Here is a 14,510-nt window from a genome sequence, read left to right as displayed (position 1 = left end):
CCTTATCTGTAAAATGGGGATTAGGACTGTGAGCCCCCTGTGGGACACGGACTGTTTCCAAACCGATTACCCTGTATCTACCCCAGCGCTAAGTATAGTGCCTGACACATAGTAAGCACTTAACAAATACCACAATTATCATTTTTATTTTTAATATTATTATTCAATCAATCAATCAATCGTATTTATTGAGCACTTATTCGTGACCCAAAGCCTAGGTTGGGCTAGTTAAGCTTCTAGTTCAGGAATGCCTCTAGAACTGGGGTTACTCTATTTTAGCTCCTCTCCCCACAGAGCTTTAATGTTGCCAACTTGTACTTCCCAAGTGCTTAGTACAGTGCCCTGCACACAATACGTGCTCAATAAATATGATTGAATGAATGAATGATTCATGATTTAAGTGGGGCCTTGGTTTTGTCTAGCTCCTCTGGGACTCCCTTCTTAATCAATCAATTGTATTTATTGAGCACTTACTGTGTGCAGAGCACTGTACTAAGTGCTTGGGAAGTACAAGTTGGCAACACATAGAGACGGTCCCTACCCAACAGTGGGCTCACAGTCTAGAAGGGCTCACAGTCTAGAAAACTTCCAACTTAACTTCCAACCAGGGTTACCCCCACCTGATACTGGCTTAACTTGGCTCAGAATCCAGTGGTTCCAGTGTGGGTACCCACGGATTCCCGCCACCATTTTGCACCAAGTGTTTCCCACAAGGCACTCCAATGTCCGAGATCCCGATTGGGTCCATTGCTTAACCTGTGATAAATGTGGTATTTAAGTGCTTAGTATGTGCTAGTCACTGTACTAAGTGCTGGGGTTGGTGCAGATAGTAGGATTGGACGCAGTCCCTGTCCTACATGGGGCTCACAGTCTTAAACCCCATTTTGCAGATGAGGAAACTGAGGCACAGGGAGGTTAAGTGACTTGCTCAAGATCATTCAGCAGACAAGTGGAAGAGCCGGGATTAGGACTTCTTCGAGTAGACACTTTCACCTAGTTGCTGTGAAACATACAGTGGGACCTGGCTTGTTGATAGTGTCGATTAATGGTACAAAAAATAAATAAAATAAAAAAATGGCATTTATTAAGTGCTTACTATGTGCAAAGCACTATTCTAAGTGCTGAGAAAGTCAAAGTCAGTGAACACAGTCTGTAAATTGATCAATTAAGCAGCAGTATTTATTGTATATATAGCAACAACTGCATGCAGAACACACCACTAAGCACTTGGGAGCCTATTATTAAGTGCCATCGAGTCGTTTCCGATTAATAGCAACTCCTTGGATATTCTTTCTCCAGAACGTCCTGTCCTCTGCCATAATCCGCAACCTTTCTAATGATTCTTCCATTATTGTTATGATCTCTATCCATCTAGCTGCTGATCTGCCTCTTCCACGTTTTCCCTGGACTTTTCCTGGCATTAGTGTCTTCTTCTGAGAAATAGTCCTCCTGATCATGTGTCCAAAATATGCTAGTCGAAGTCGAGTCACTTGGCCTTCCAAAGACCACTTTGGTTTAATTTGCTCTAAAATCCATTTCTTTGTTTTTCGGGAAGTCCATAGTATTCGTGAAAGTCTTCTCCAGCACCACATTTCAGAGGAATCAATGTTCTTTCTATCCTGTTTGACTTGGGAGACTACCGTAGGATTAATATGATCCCTGCCCTCAAGGAGTTTACATTCTGTCATCCCACCAAGATTATTTCTGTTGTGCTGCATTTTGGACTGAAGCCACACTGGGAATTCAGATAACTCATGGTTGGCAATGTTCCTTTTGGGCAGGGATCGTGTCTAACAACTCTACTGAATTGTACTCTCTCAAGTGCTTAGTACAGTGCTCTGCACACATTTCGTGCTCAATAAATACCACTGATTGATTGATTCTTCAAAAGCCTGCTCGGAAGAATTTTGGCCAGCACTTTGTAGAATGGCCTAATTGAAACAGCACGGGACTGGGAGACAGAGAACCTGGGTTCCATGCCCGGCTCTGTGTCTTGCCTGCTGTGTGACATTGGGCAAGACATTTGACATCTCCATGCCTCAGTTTCCTCATCTATAAAATGTGGATTTAATGCCCGTTCTCCCTCCCACTTAGACTGTGTGCCCCATTTGGGAAAGGGTCTGTATCCAACCTGATTATCTTGTATCCACCTCAGCACTTAGTTCAGTGCATGGCACAGTAAGTGCTCATTAAATATGATTGAGTGATTGATTGGCATATAGTAAGGGCTAAACAAATACCATTATCATTATTATTGTTGCTATTATTATTATTGCTATTGCACTTGTATTTGGTCCCTTATTGACCCCTCCCTCAGCCCCACAGCACTTATACAGGTAACCATCATTTATTTATTTATATTAATGTCTGTTTTCCCCTCTAGACTAAGCTTGTTGTGGTCAGGGAATGTACCTCATGCCTCACTTATATTCTCTCAAGCATTTGCTCTGCACATAGTAAGTGCTCCATCAGTACAATTGATTTATTGTCATTATTATCATTATTGGACAACAACAAGATCTCCTTGTAATATCTACTATCAAGTCTTTCTCTTCTCTTTTTAAAGATGGTGATCATGGTAGAATTTTTCAATCTCCTGGAATCTCCTCATTGTTGCACATGCTGAAGAAGATCTCAGAAAGACATCTGAGAAATAGGGACTACACAGTAATTGCTTCTAAATTTTCACAGGAAATCAGATCCAAGTGTCTTTTTTCTTTTTCTGGCTAGAATCTTACTAGCTAGATTCAAAAGTTGGTAGTAAGAGACTTGCTGACAATAATGCTGCTTCTTGAAAAAAAATTAAATTTAAATATTTCCTTTCCCTTCCTCCCCCTTCCCATAGCTCCTACTATTTTGGAAGTGATTTTCCTATTTGTGAATAAATTTGAAGTATTTGCAAAATACCCTGGTGCAAAGAGTAATCGCCACTTCAACAAAGCCTCACATGGGTGTTTCCATGCAAACCAGGAGTTTCTCAGTTAAAATCAATGTGGTTTAGGGTATTGATTTGTCTAGTTTCTCCCTCATCGATTTAGACCTCCTTTCCAGTGGAGTCATTTTACATGACTATTCTGAGTGGCTAGATAAAGGTAAACATTAAGAAACCTTTCCAAAGCCACTTTCAGTTAGTGCTTTATGAGTTTTGATTGGTAATAATAATAATAACAATGCACCAAGAACTAAACTAAGCTCTGGAGTAGACGACAGATAATCAGGTCAGACACAATCCCTGCTCCCCATGGGGCTCACAGTCTAAGAGGGAGGGAGAACAGGTAATGAATCCCTATTTTACAGTTGAGAAAACAGAAACAAAGAGAAATGATTTGCCCAAGGTCATTCAGCAAGCATGTGGTGAAACTGGGATTAGAACTCAGATTCTCTGACTCCCAAATCTGTGCCCTTTCCACTAAGCCAAACTGCTTCTCTAATGGGAATGTAGGGTGTTCCCAAGTCAAAGTTTACCTCCTCTACATATTCCTGGGAATTCATTCTCTTCCAAAATCTACCTAAGTACACACCCCTCCATGTCAATCACTCTCAATCTTTTTTCTAGAAGAAGACAGATACCCCAGAGAGATATGATCTCCAAGGAAAAAGCCCTGACTGGTCAATTCTAGTTGATCCTCTAAGGATATATGCTACAGTGACAAACCCCCGGAATGATTTTAATGCAGCGCAAGCCAGGGCTGTCAGAGAACTGAGACGGCAAGTTATAAATGATTCCTGATATTAACACTTTTCTGGAACTCTGCTGGAAAAATATCAAGTGAAAAATGGGTTGAATCAGAATAGAAAAGTTCAGTACATGTGACCAACCATGGGCAGAAATTGAAAACTGAGTAAGATGGAGAATGATCTGGTACGACCACTAAGCTGAAATTCTTATTTACTGAAAAATCAGTCAGAGATGCCCTTTAATAGTCATTGCCTCCTTTCCCCTAATTATGGAGAGGATGTCATCATTCAAATGAGCCAAAACAAACGATTGTTAATCCTGCATAATTAAAGAATAAATTTTAGTGGTTACCCAACAACCAACTGTATGTCTAATCTGTCAATAAATCAGTAGCATTTTATTGAGCATTTACTGGGTGCAGAAATCTAAACTAAGCAAACGGGTGAGTACGATAGAACTAGTAGACCTGATTTCTATACTCAAGGAGGTAGTGGGGCTTAGATGTAGCAATGTCCTTGAAGTAGGATGAAATGAGAGTTTGCAGAGGGGCAAGGTTAGGGCTAGGGAGATAGATTTGGAGGCCATAAATGTAGGGATGGTAGTTGAAGCCATAACAGTAGATTAGATCCACAAGGGAGTAACTATAGCTTGAGAGCAGAAGGGGGCTCAGAATTGAGGCTTCAGGCAAATTCAGGGATATCAAGGTGAGGGTGGGAGGTAGTGGAAAAGCTAAGGAAAGAGACTGAGAAGAAACAGCCAGAGAGGTAGGAGGAGAAATAGAAGAGTATGGTAACAGAAACCAAGGTTAAATAGTGTCTGTAGACCAGTGTGGATTGTTCTTTAACTGTATAGCACCCCTGGCTCTACATTTAGTGACCGTACAACATGCCCAAAGATAGGCTTCGTGTCACCTTGAAATTCTGCTAAATAAATGAAGAAGGAGGGAATCACAATAAAGTCTCAGGTCCAAGAATTTTGGCGATTGTAGTAAAATGCGGTGAGGAAATACTCCCTCGCTTTAAATATAGTGGAAGGGAATGAGGGGAAGGGGAGAGAAGTAAGGGTAATTGATTTGTTTTTGGCATTCATGCTTTGACAATAAGTAACACCCTTCTCAGTCTTCTACAATTTTGTATATTTGCAATCTTGACTCACACCTAAAAACACATGAGAATTAATCAATGCCACTTTTTGAGTGCCTGCTGTATATTCTGTACCAAGATCTTGGGAGAGGATAAAAGTTAGAAAAGCACAATCCCTGTCTTCAAGGACTTGGATATGTAAAGAGGAACTGATGGATTTCCACATGGAAGCAGCACGGCCTAGTGAAAAGAGCAAAGACCTGGAAGTTGGAGGACCTGACTTCTAATCCCAGCTCCACGACTTTCCTGTTGTGTGATCTTGGGCAAGTCGCTTCTCTGTGCCTCCGTTTCCTCATCTGTAAAATGAGGATTAAGTCTTACTCCCTCCTATTATTATTATTTAATTTCCCTATGCCTCACTTTCCTCATCCATAAAATGAGGATTAAATACCTGTTTTGCCTCCTCCTTAGGCTGTGAGCCCCATGTGGGACAGGGACTGTGTCCAACCTGATTATCTTTTATCTACCCCAGCAATTTGTACAGTTCTTGGCACACAATAAGCACTTAACAAGTACCATTATCACCGTAATACTATTGCCTTGAAGTCAATGGTTAGGAGTTTCTACTCTGATGCAGAAAGGATTGAGTAACTAATATGTCTGTGATCCACTGGGTGCCATGAGCAGAATGATGATTTATAAAATTGATAAAGTACACGAAATACTAAGTAACAATCATTATCACCATGGCCTCAATAAGGCTTTGACTATAAGCTTTCTAGTTTTGAACCACTTTAAAAATTTGAATATTTCCACCCACTTGCAAAAGAATTCCAAATGAAAAGAGCATAAGGGTGTTTCCCAAGTCTATACTCAGAGTGTTTATTTTTTTAGGCCAGTATTGTCTGTCTCTTGCACCACTGTTTAAATTCTCAGAAGTGATCCTAATTGTTACTTCAAACTTTTTTCCCTTTCCTGTCTATTTAGTCACATTTATTGACTTCTTGAGTAGCAGAGTCTCCCTGTGGTCTCTTTCCCTTTGAATTCACTCTCCTTTGCCTCTTTCTCGGATTTTTTTTTTTCCTTTCAGCCCTTCTCATGTGTGAATTGAGCTTTAAATTCAGTTAACAAGAGTCAGAACAAGATAATTAAGGTTTCTGGTAGGCTTTAAGAGATCAAAGAAATCTGTTTGTCCTTATATATCATTTTATCATTGGTGTAAAAAGAAAATGAAACAATACTTGAACCAAATTAGAATGTGTAATGCCTTTGAGAGACACGAAGTGGAAATGTTAGTCATTTGTTATAACATGAAAAATAATTGCACCGAAATATTACCATTTTGAACACAAAACAACCGTAACTTTGGCACATGTTTTAGCAAGGGTAATCTCCAAAGTCTGTTCATTGCCAAGCAATTGGGCTGGAACAGCAGATTTAATGAAATACGATGCTTTTTTCTCCAAATATGCAAAATTACTGTTACCCTTAAAAAGCCCTCAATCTTAAACAACATTGTTATAATAATTGTGGTATTTGTTAAGTGCTTATTATGTGCCAGGCACTGTACTAAGCGCTGGGGTGGATACAAGCAAATCGGATTGGACACAGTTCCTTTCCCATGTGGGGTTCACACTCTCAATCCCTATTTTCCAGATGAGGTAACTGAGGCACAGAGAAATGAAGTGACCTGCCCAAGTTCACATAGCAGATAAGTGGCCAAGCACTTAGTACCTGTGCCTAGTGGGAACCACCCCAGGACTGAGCCAGACAAATGGCTTCTAATCCTGGCTTTACCACTTACCAGATATGTGACCCTGGGCAAGTCACTTAACTTCTCTGTTCCTCAGTTACTTCATCTGTAAAATGGGGATAGTAATAATAATAATAATACTGGCATTTGTTAAGCGCTCACTATGTGCCAAGCACTATTCTAAGTGCTGGGTGGGGTACAAGATAATCAGGTTGTCCCACATTGGGCTCACAGTCTTAATCCCCATTTTACAGATGAGGTAACAGGCACAGAGAAGTTAAGTGACTTGCCCAAAGTCACACAGCTGACAAATGGCAGAGCTGGGATTAGAACCCATGACCTCTGACTCCCAATCCTGTGATCTTTCCACTGAGCCACGCCGCCTCACATGGGACATGGACTGTGTCCAACCCGATTATCTTGTATCTACCCCACAGCTTAGTTCAGTGCCAGGCACATAATAAGCACTTAGCAAATACCATCAAAATGGTTTCGGGCAGGGAGCATGTCTACCAACTTTGTTATGTTGTACTCCAATTCCAAGGACTTGTTGCAGTCCTCTGCACACAGTAAGCGCTCAATAAATACCATTGATGATGATGATGATAAAGAACACCAAAAAACAAGGAGACAGGAGATGAGGCAAGGATGGAATGGAGAGGTGGGGCCTGGAGAGCAGCCAGGAACTGATAGGCCAAGTCTGGGAAGGAGCTGGGAGATATTTATTTTGGGGTGTAAAGTTCAATCAATCAATCAATCGTATTTATTGAGCGCTTACTGTGTGCAGAGCACTGTACTAAGTGCTTGGGAAGTACAAGTTGGCAACATATAGAGACAGTCCCTACCCAACAGTGGGCTCACAGTCTATGAACCCTAAATCACAACAAGTAAGTCTATGGGAAAACGCCCTAAATGATACAACCACTCAAATAGCAACTTTATTTTCAAGAAACCTTTCCTCAGTATATCATGGGGCACATAGACACACACAAATGCCACCACAGAACACAGAACAGCAGATATGATCTTTGCAGCACAGCTTTGGAAATCGCAAAGCAAATTTGACTATCATAAGAAATTCACACACTTTCTCTCCTTCCCGCCACCTAGTCTAGGTCAACATACAACAGTGGATAGATTATCCTGCTGTTTTTCATTCAGCAAAGCCTAGCTTGAGGTGGATTTTTTCTGAACTAGTGGGCTCTGCTCTATGACCTCAAATTGTTTGATCTGGATATCTGACATGGCACAGAGCACTATCGTGTCACAGATATAATTACTCTTGGGCTTGGTCACTGCCAGAAGAAGCCTGGATGATACCCTTGCTCTAGAGGTCTTCAGTTTGATCTTAGTACAGTGCCTGGCACATAGTAAGCACTTAAATACCACAGTTGTGCATCTATGGTGTTTTGTTCATTCTACAGCGCATTTTGTAATCACCTGCATGTTTTCACACATGTAGGCCTCCAGAACACCACTGTCAGCTTAGAAGAATGCGTGACTGATTCAGAGTTGCCCCATGGTACGTTTTACCTGTGGAGCAAAGCAAGAACACCCAAATTGTATGTAAATCAATCAAAGGAACTTATTTAGTGCCTACTCTGAGAAGAACACTGTACTAAGTGTCTGGGGGAGTACAATAAAGCAAGGAGATATGATCCCTGCCTTCAACAGTTTACAGTTGTGCAGGGGTGAGAGACACTAAAATAAATTACGGTAAGGGAAGTAACCAATTATGAAGATATGCATATACATGTTGGAAAGGTTGTAGTGAGAAACTAAGTGCTCAGGGGAATGGTGATAGGTGATGCAAAAGGGAGGGAAAATATTGTGGGAGTTGAGAGATTAATCAGGGAAGGCTTCCTGGAGGAGACATAATTCTAATAGAGATTTGAAGATGGACAGAGTAAGGGATCTGGAGGATGTGAAGGAGGAAGGAGGGTGTGCATAAAGGGTTGAGGGTGAGAGGGATGAGAGTGAAGTACAATAACTAGGCTGCTTTTAGAGGACCAAAATGTGCAGACTGGATTGTAGTAGGATCTGTGACCTGGATCTGTGATATTTGGGCATTTGATATTTGCTCCACCCTCAGCCCCACAACACCTATATGTACATAAATATTTATATTCATGTCTCTCCTCCCATCTGGACAGTAAGCTCATTATAGGCGGGGAACATGTCTACCAACTCTGTTGAATTGTACTCTCCCAAGGGCTTAATACAATATTATGTACACAGTATGCCCTCAATAACTACTACGGTTGTTGATTGATGAGGAGAGGAGTGAAAATAGGTACTGGAGAGAGAATGCTTTGGATGTCTTAAAGTCAGTGGTGAAGAGTTTTAGCCTGTTGCAGAGATTGATCGGCACACAACCTTTGGAGGGTCTTCAAGCAGTGGGGAGATGTATACAGAATATTTTAGAAAAATGATACATGCAAGCTGAGTGACGTATGGTCTGCATGGGGGAAAGCCTGAGATAAGCAGCATAATCTAGTGGATAAGCATGGACCCTAGAGTCAGAGGACCTGGGTACCTGGGTTCTAATCCCAGCTCTGCCACGTGTCTGCTGTGTTACCTTAGGCAAGTCACTTAACTTCTCTGTGGCTGTTACCTCATATGTAAAATGGGGCTTAAGACTGTGGGCCCTATGTGGGACAGGGACTGTATCCAAAGCAATTATCTTGTAACTACCTTAGAACTTGGTATAGTGCCTCACACATAGTAAGCGCTTAACAAAAACCATAAAAATAATGAGGTCAGCGATTAGGCTTATATAAATTGAGTCAAGATATACCCAAGTGCTTACCTGCCATACCTTTGCAATGTCTTCAATTCAGAAATTTCATTTCTCCTCCTTTGTCTACTCCTAAAGCCATTGCTCACACCAACTATCCCAGAACTCCACCTCAAATCTCTCACCTCTAATTACCCTGCTATTTACTTTGTTGACAAACTTTGTTCCCCAAATCTCCCCCTCACCACCACAGCTCCCTTCTAAACATTCATCAACTCTTCCATCCTCCTTAGGCATCTTTCACTCAGTCTCCTAGCTCTCTCTGCTTTCATCATGGGGTCTGTCCACCTATACCTCCTGCTTCATTTCTTCTCCCAGTTACTCTTCTTCCTAACCTTCTTCAACCATTCCCGTTTAACTCCACCTTCAAAATGTGCACATCTCCCCTAGCCTAAAAAAAAAAGAACTTGGCTCTCCAAATCCCTATTTGACCCTCTACAGTCTGACTACCTTCTGGTTTCTCTCCACTAGAGATGAAATTCTCCAGTTTAATCTCATCTAATCTCATGCATTATGCTCTGTCAATAATAATAATGATAGCATTTATTAAGCACTTACTATGTGCCAAGCACTGCAATCTTCTTTGAGCCCTAAATTGCCTGCAAAACGACAGGCCTCCTCTCTTTTCTTAGAGGCACTACCTCACTTTAGCCTTTCCTGATTCTCTTTCTACCCCTTCTGGAACCATTTCTTCTCAGTCCCTCTCCCTCCTCTGCCTCCCACTCTCTAAATATAGATGTCCCTTAAGGCTCAGTTCTGGGTCCACTCCCACAGCTTCAACTATCAGGTCTATGGAAGTGACTTCTAAATCAATTGCTAGCCCTGATCTCTCTCCTCCTGTTCAATTTTACATTCTTTCCCACCTCTGGTATATCTCTTCCCCCTGGCACCCTATCTTGACTGGAATTCTTCACATCTAGCATAGGTTTCCCCACCGTCAAAGCTCATCTGAAATCACATGTCCTCCAGGAGGTCTGCCCTGACTGATTTCTCATCTCACCACTCTAAATCCTCCCATGCAACCTAAGCACTTGGATGTTCCACATCCCAGGAGCACTTAGGTACATATCTTAATTCTCTATTGCTTTCTCCTACCTGTAATTTAGTGTCCACTTCTCCTGCTATCTTGTAATCTCCTTGAATACAACAAACCTGTTAACTTGATTGTACTCTTCCAAGTGCTCTACTGTGCTCAATTGTATATAATCAACTGATTTTTGGAACTATTACAATGATCATATCTACATCCTTAAAGAATATTTGTAGCTTTTTGATCTTCTTTTCAATTTTTCTTAATTTCTTATTAAAATCTCTCCAGAAGATATATATCAAGCATATGTCCCTGTAAAGTGCTTTTGTTTATTTTATATTAGGTAAGCTGGTTTCACTCAATGCTCCAATCGTGTGCTACAAATGCCATTCTTCTTTCAGTGGGTTTGCTGTTAATATTGACATGGTGTACCATAATACAATCTTGATTTTCTTTGCATTTGTAATTTTTCTATTCAAAATGTGGTCTTGGAGAAGCGGCATGGCTCAGTGGAAAGAGCCTGGGCTTTGGAGTCAGAGGTCATGGGTTCGAACCCCAGCTCTGCCAATTGTCAGCTGTGTGACTTTGGGCAAGTCACTTAACTTCTCTAGGCCTCAGTTCCCTCATCTGTAAAATGGGGATTAAGACTGGGACAACCTGATCACCTTGTAACCTCCCCAACGCTTAGAACAGTGCTTTGCACATAGTAAGTGCTTAATGAATGCCATTATTATTACTTAGAGGAAGTAGCATGTCCTAGTGGGTAGAGCATGGGCCTAGGTGTCAGAAGCACTGGGTTATAATCCCACCTTCACTGCTGGTCTGTTGTGTGACCTTGGGCAAGTAACTTCACTTTTCTGTGCCTCAGTTTCCTCATCTGAAAAATGGGGATTAATAGTGCCTGGCACAGAGTAAGCACTTAACAAATACCACTTTTTAAACAAAAAAAAAAAAGGTTGTGAACCCCAGATGGGACTGAGACTGTGACCAACTTGATTAATCTTTATCTACCCCTGTGCTTAGTACTGTACCTGGCACAAAGTAAGCACTTAAATATCATTACCATGAAAAACAACAACAAAACGGAGAGGAGAACAAAACTGTTCTGAGAGAAGGCAGACAATTTTAGGGTACCTTTTCTAAACCTATTCACATTTAAGGAGACCAGTATTTTCCTAAACAGTTCGGCTCAGATACTCAGTGTCATTGATCACTGACTACCCCTTCGGTGTCCAAAGGATTAATATTCACCCAAATGCACAAGAAACTGTATCCTATGCAGCGTGGGGCAATTAGTACCCTATTGTTTTCCCAGGAGGGATGATGGCTTGTGGTGATCTCTCAGGGTCTCTAATGATGTTTAGGGGAAGTGTCTGGGAGAGGTTGAGGGGCGTAGACTTCTAGAGATTCTGCTGTTTCTCTAGGTTATGCTGCAAGATAACACCTTGATGGAATGTAATAATGACTTAAACGATTACCTTGGCCTAATTTTGATGTAATTATAAGGTAACAAGATATAAAATAGTACTAATAATAACAACAAGGATAGTGGAATTTGTTAAGCACTTACTATGTGCCCAGCACTGTACTAAGCCCTGCATTAGATACATAGTAATCAGATCCCATCCACATGGGGCTCACAGGCCAAATAGGAGAGAGAAAGGGATTGAATCCCCATTTTGCAGATGAGGGAACTAAGGCACAGAGAAGTTAAATGACTTGCCCAAGGTGACAAAGTAGGCCAGGGAGGGAGCTGGGGCTTGAATCTGTGGCTCCCGACTTCAATTCCTGAGCTCTTTCCACTAGGCCATGCTACCTTCCCTTAAGTGCTCTCTCTTTAAAAGTAGTAAAAGGGGCATCAGTGATTCTTGATTTAAAGAGAGAGTGACACGCCTCAAATTTTGTTTTGAGGTAGAGGGGAGGATTGAGGGAGGTTCAAATCACCATGGTTACATTCATTCATTCATTCAATCATATTTATTGAGTGCTTACTGTGCGCAGAGCACTGTACTAAGCACTTGGGAAGTACAAGTTGGTTACAGAGATTGTTTTCTTGCAACCCCAGGAGTCTAAGGCAGGAGAGGTTGGCTCTTGGTGAATTTCAAGCAAATGGAAAATGATCTCTTCTGGGAATTATGAGGCACGGAAATAATGGATTCTAATAGCTGGTATTTATACACTGTTCTAAATTGGTATCTTCTATTTGGATGAGATTGAAAATCTACTAAATCAACTTGATATTTGGAGTTTAAATCCACGAAAATGAATGGCCTTACCAAAAAGCTATTCGTAGTCCTGTTGTTTTTGCTCACAAGGTTCATGAGAAGCAGAATGGCCCAGTGGAAAGAGCACAGGCCTGAGAGTCAGAGGATCTGGGTTCTAATCCTGGCTCTGCCAATTGTCTGCAGTGTAACCTTGGGCAAGTCAATGAACTCTCTGTGCCTCAGTTTCCTCAGCTGTAAAATGAGAGGGAAATACCTGTTCTCCCTCTTGCTTAGCCTGTGAACCCCATGTGGGATAGGGATAGTATCCAATTTGACTGACTATATACCCAATGTACAGAACACTGCTTGTCACCTAACAAGTGCTTAAAAATACCATTATGATTATAATAATACTATGCGGGGAATAAACTTCAATAGCATTAAGTCTGATATTCACATTTCTGTTTGAGAGCGCCTTAATTTAACAATTATATCTGCCAGATCCAGTAGAAACAATCATTATTTATAGCTCCACAGACATTATCCCAGCAGGTACAAAGTTCAAAATTACTCTCAACTGAACAGACAGAGAAGTTTGCTTTCGTTTTCATCATCTATATACACTATTTTATTATCAGCAGTCACACATTTCTTCAGTTGTTTTATAAAGCCCCAGTACTACATGTTAATAAAATTCACATCAAAGGGACACTGAACTGTCCTGTTTGGTCCTGGCTCTCATGGAGTGACTATCAGGCTTTCTGCTTCCTCTCTGATCCTCCTCTTGTGGACATTGAAGCTCTACGCTGATGACACCCAGATCTACATCTCTGCCCCTGCTCTCTCCCCCTCCCTCCGGGCTCGCATCTCCTCCTGCCTTCAGGACATCTCCATCTGGATGTCCGCCCGCCACCTAAAGCTCAACATGTCGAAGACTGAGCTCCTTGTCTTCCCTCCCAAACCTTGTCCTCTCCCTGACTTTCCCATCTCTGTTGACGGCACTACCATCCTTCCCGTCTCACAAGCCCGCAACCTTGGTGTCATCCTCGACTCCGCTCTCTCATTCACCCCTCACATCCAAGCCGTCACCAAAACCTGCCGGTCTCAGCTCCGCAACATTGCCAAGATCTGCCCTTTCCTCTCCATCCAAACTGCTACCCTGCTCATTCAAGCTCTCATCCTATCCCGTCTGGACTACTGCATCAGCCTTCTCTCTGATCTCCCATCCTCGTGTCTCTCTCCACTTCAATCCATACTTCATGCTGCTGCCCGGATTATCTTTGTCCAGAAATGCTCTGGGCATATTACTCCCCTCCTCAAAAATCTCCAGTGGCTACCAATCAATCTGCGCATCAGGCAGAAACTCCTCACCCTGGGCTTCAAGGCTCTCCATCCCCTCGCCCCCTCCTACCTCACCTCCCTTCTCTCCTTCTACTGCCCAGCCCGCAACCTCCGCTCCTCCACCGCTAATCTCCTCACTGTACCTCGTTCTCGCCTGTCCCGCCGTCGACCCCTGGCCCATGTCATCCCCCGGGCCTGGAATGCCCTCCCTCTGCCCCTCCGCCAAGCTAGCTCTCTTCCTCCCTTCAAGGCCCTGCTGAGAGCTCACCTCCTCCAGGAGGCCTTCCCAGACTGAGCCCCTTCCCTCCTCTTCCCCTCGTCCCCCCTCCATCCCCCCATCTTACCTCCTTCCCTTCCCCACAGCACCTGTATATATGTATATATGGTTGTACATATTTATTACTCTATTTATTTATTTTACTTGTACATTTCTATCCTATTTATTTTATTTTGTTGGTATGTTTGGTTCTGTTCTCTGTCTCCCCCTTTTAGACTGTGAGCCCACTGTTGGGCAGGGACTGCCTCTATGTGTTGCCAATTTGTACTTCCCAAGCGCTTAGTACAGTGCTCTGCACATAGTAAGCGCTCAATAAATACGATTGATTGATTGATTGATTGATCCCA

The sequence above is a fragment of the Tachyglossus aculeatus genome, chromosome 17 (assembly GCF_015852505.1).
Source record: "Tachyglossus aculeatus isolate mTacAcu1 chromosome 17, mTacAcu1.pri, whole genome shotgun sequence".
In the NCBI taxonomy this organism is placed as follows: Eukaryota; Metazoa; Chordata; class Mammalia; order Monotremata; family Tachyglossidae; genus Tachyglossus; species Tachyglossus aculeatus.
This window is presented reverse-complemented; position numbering follows the sequence as displayed.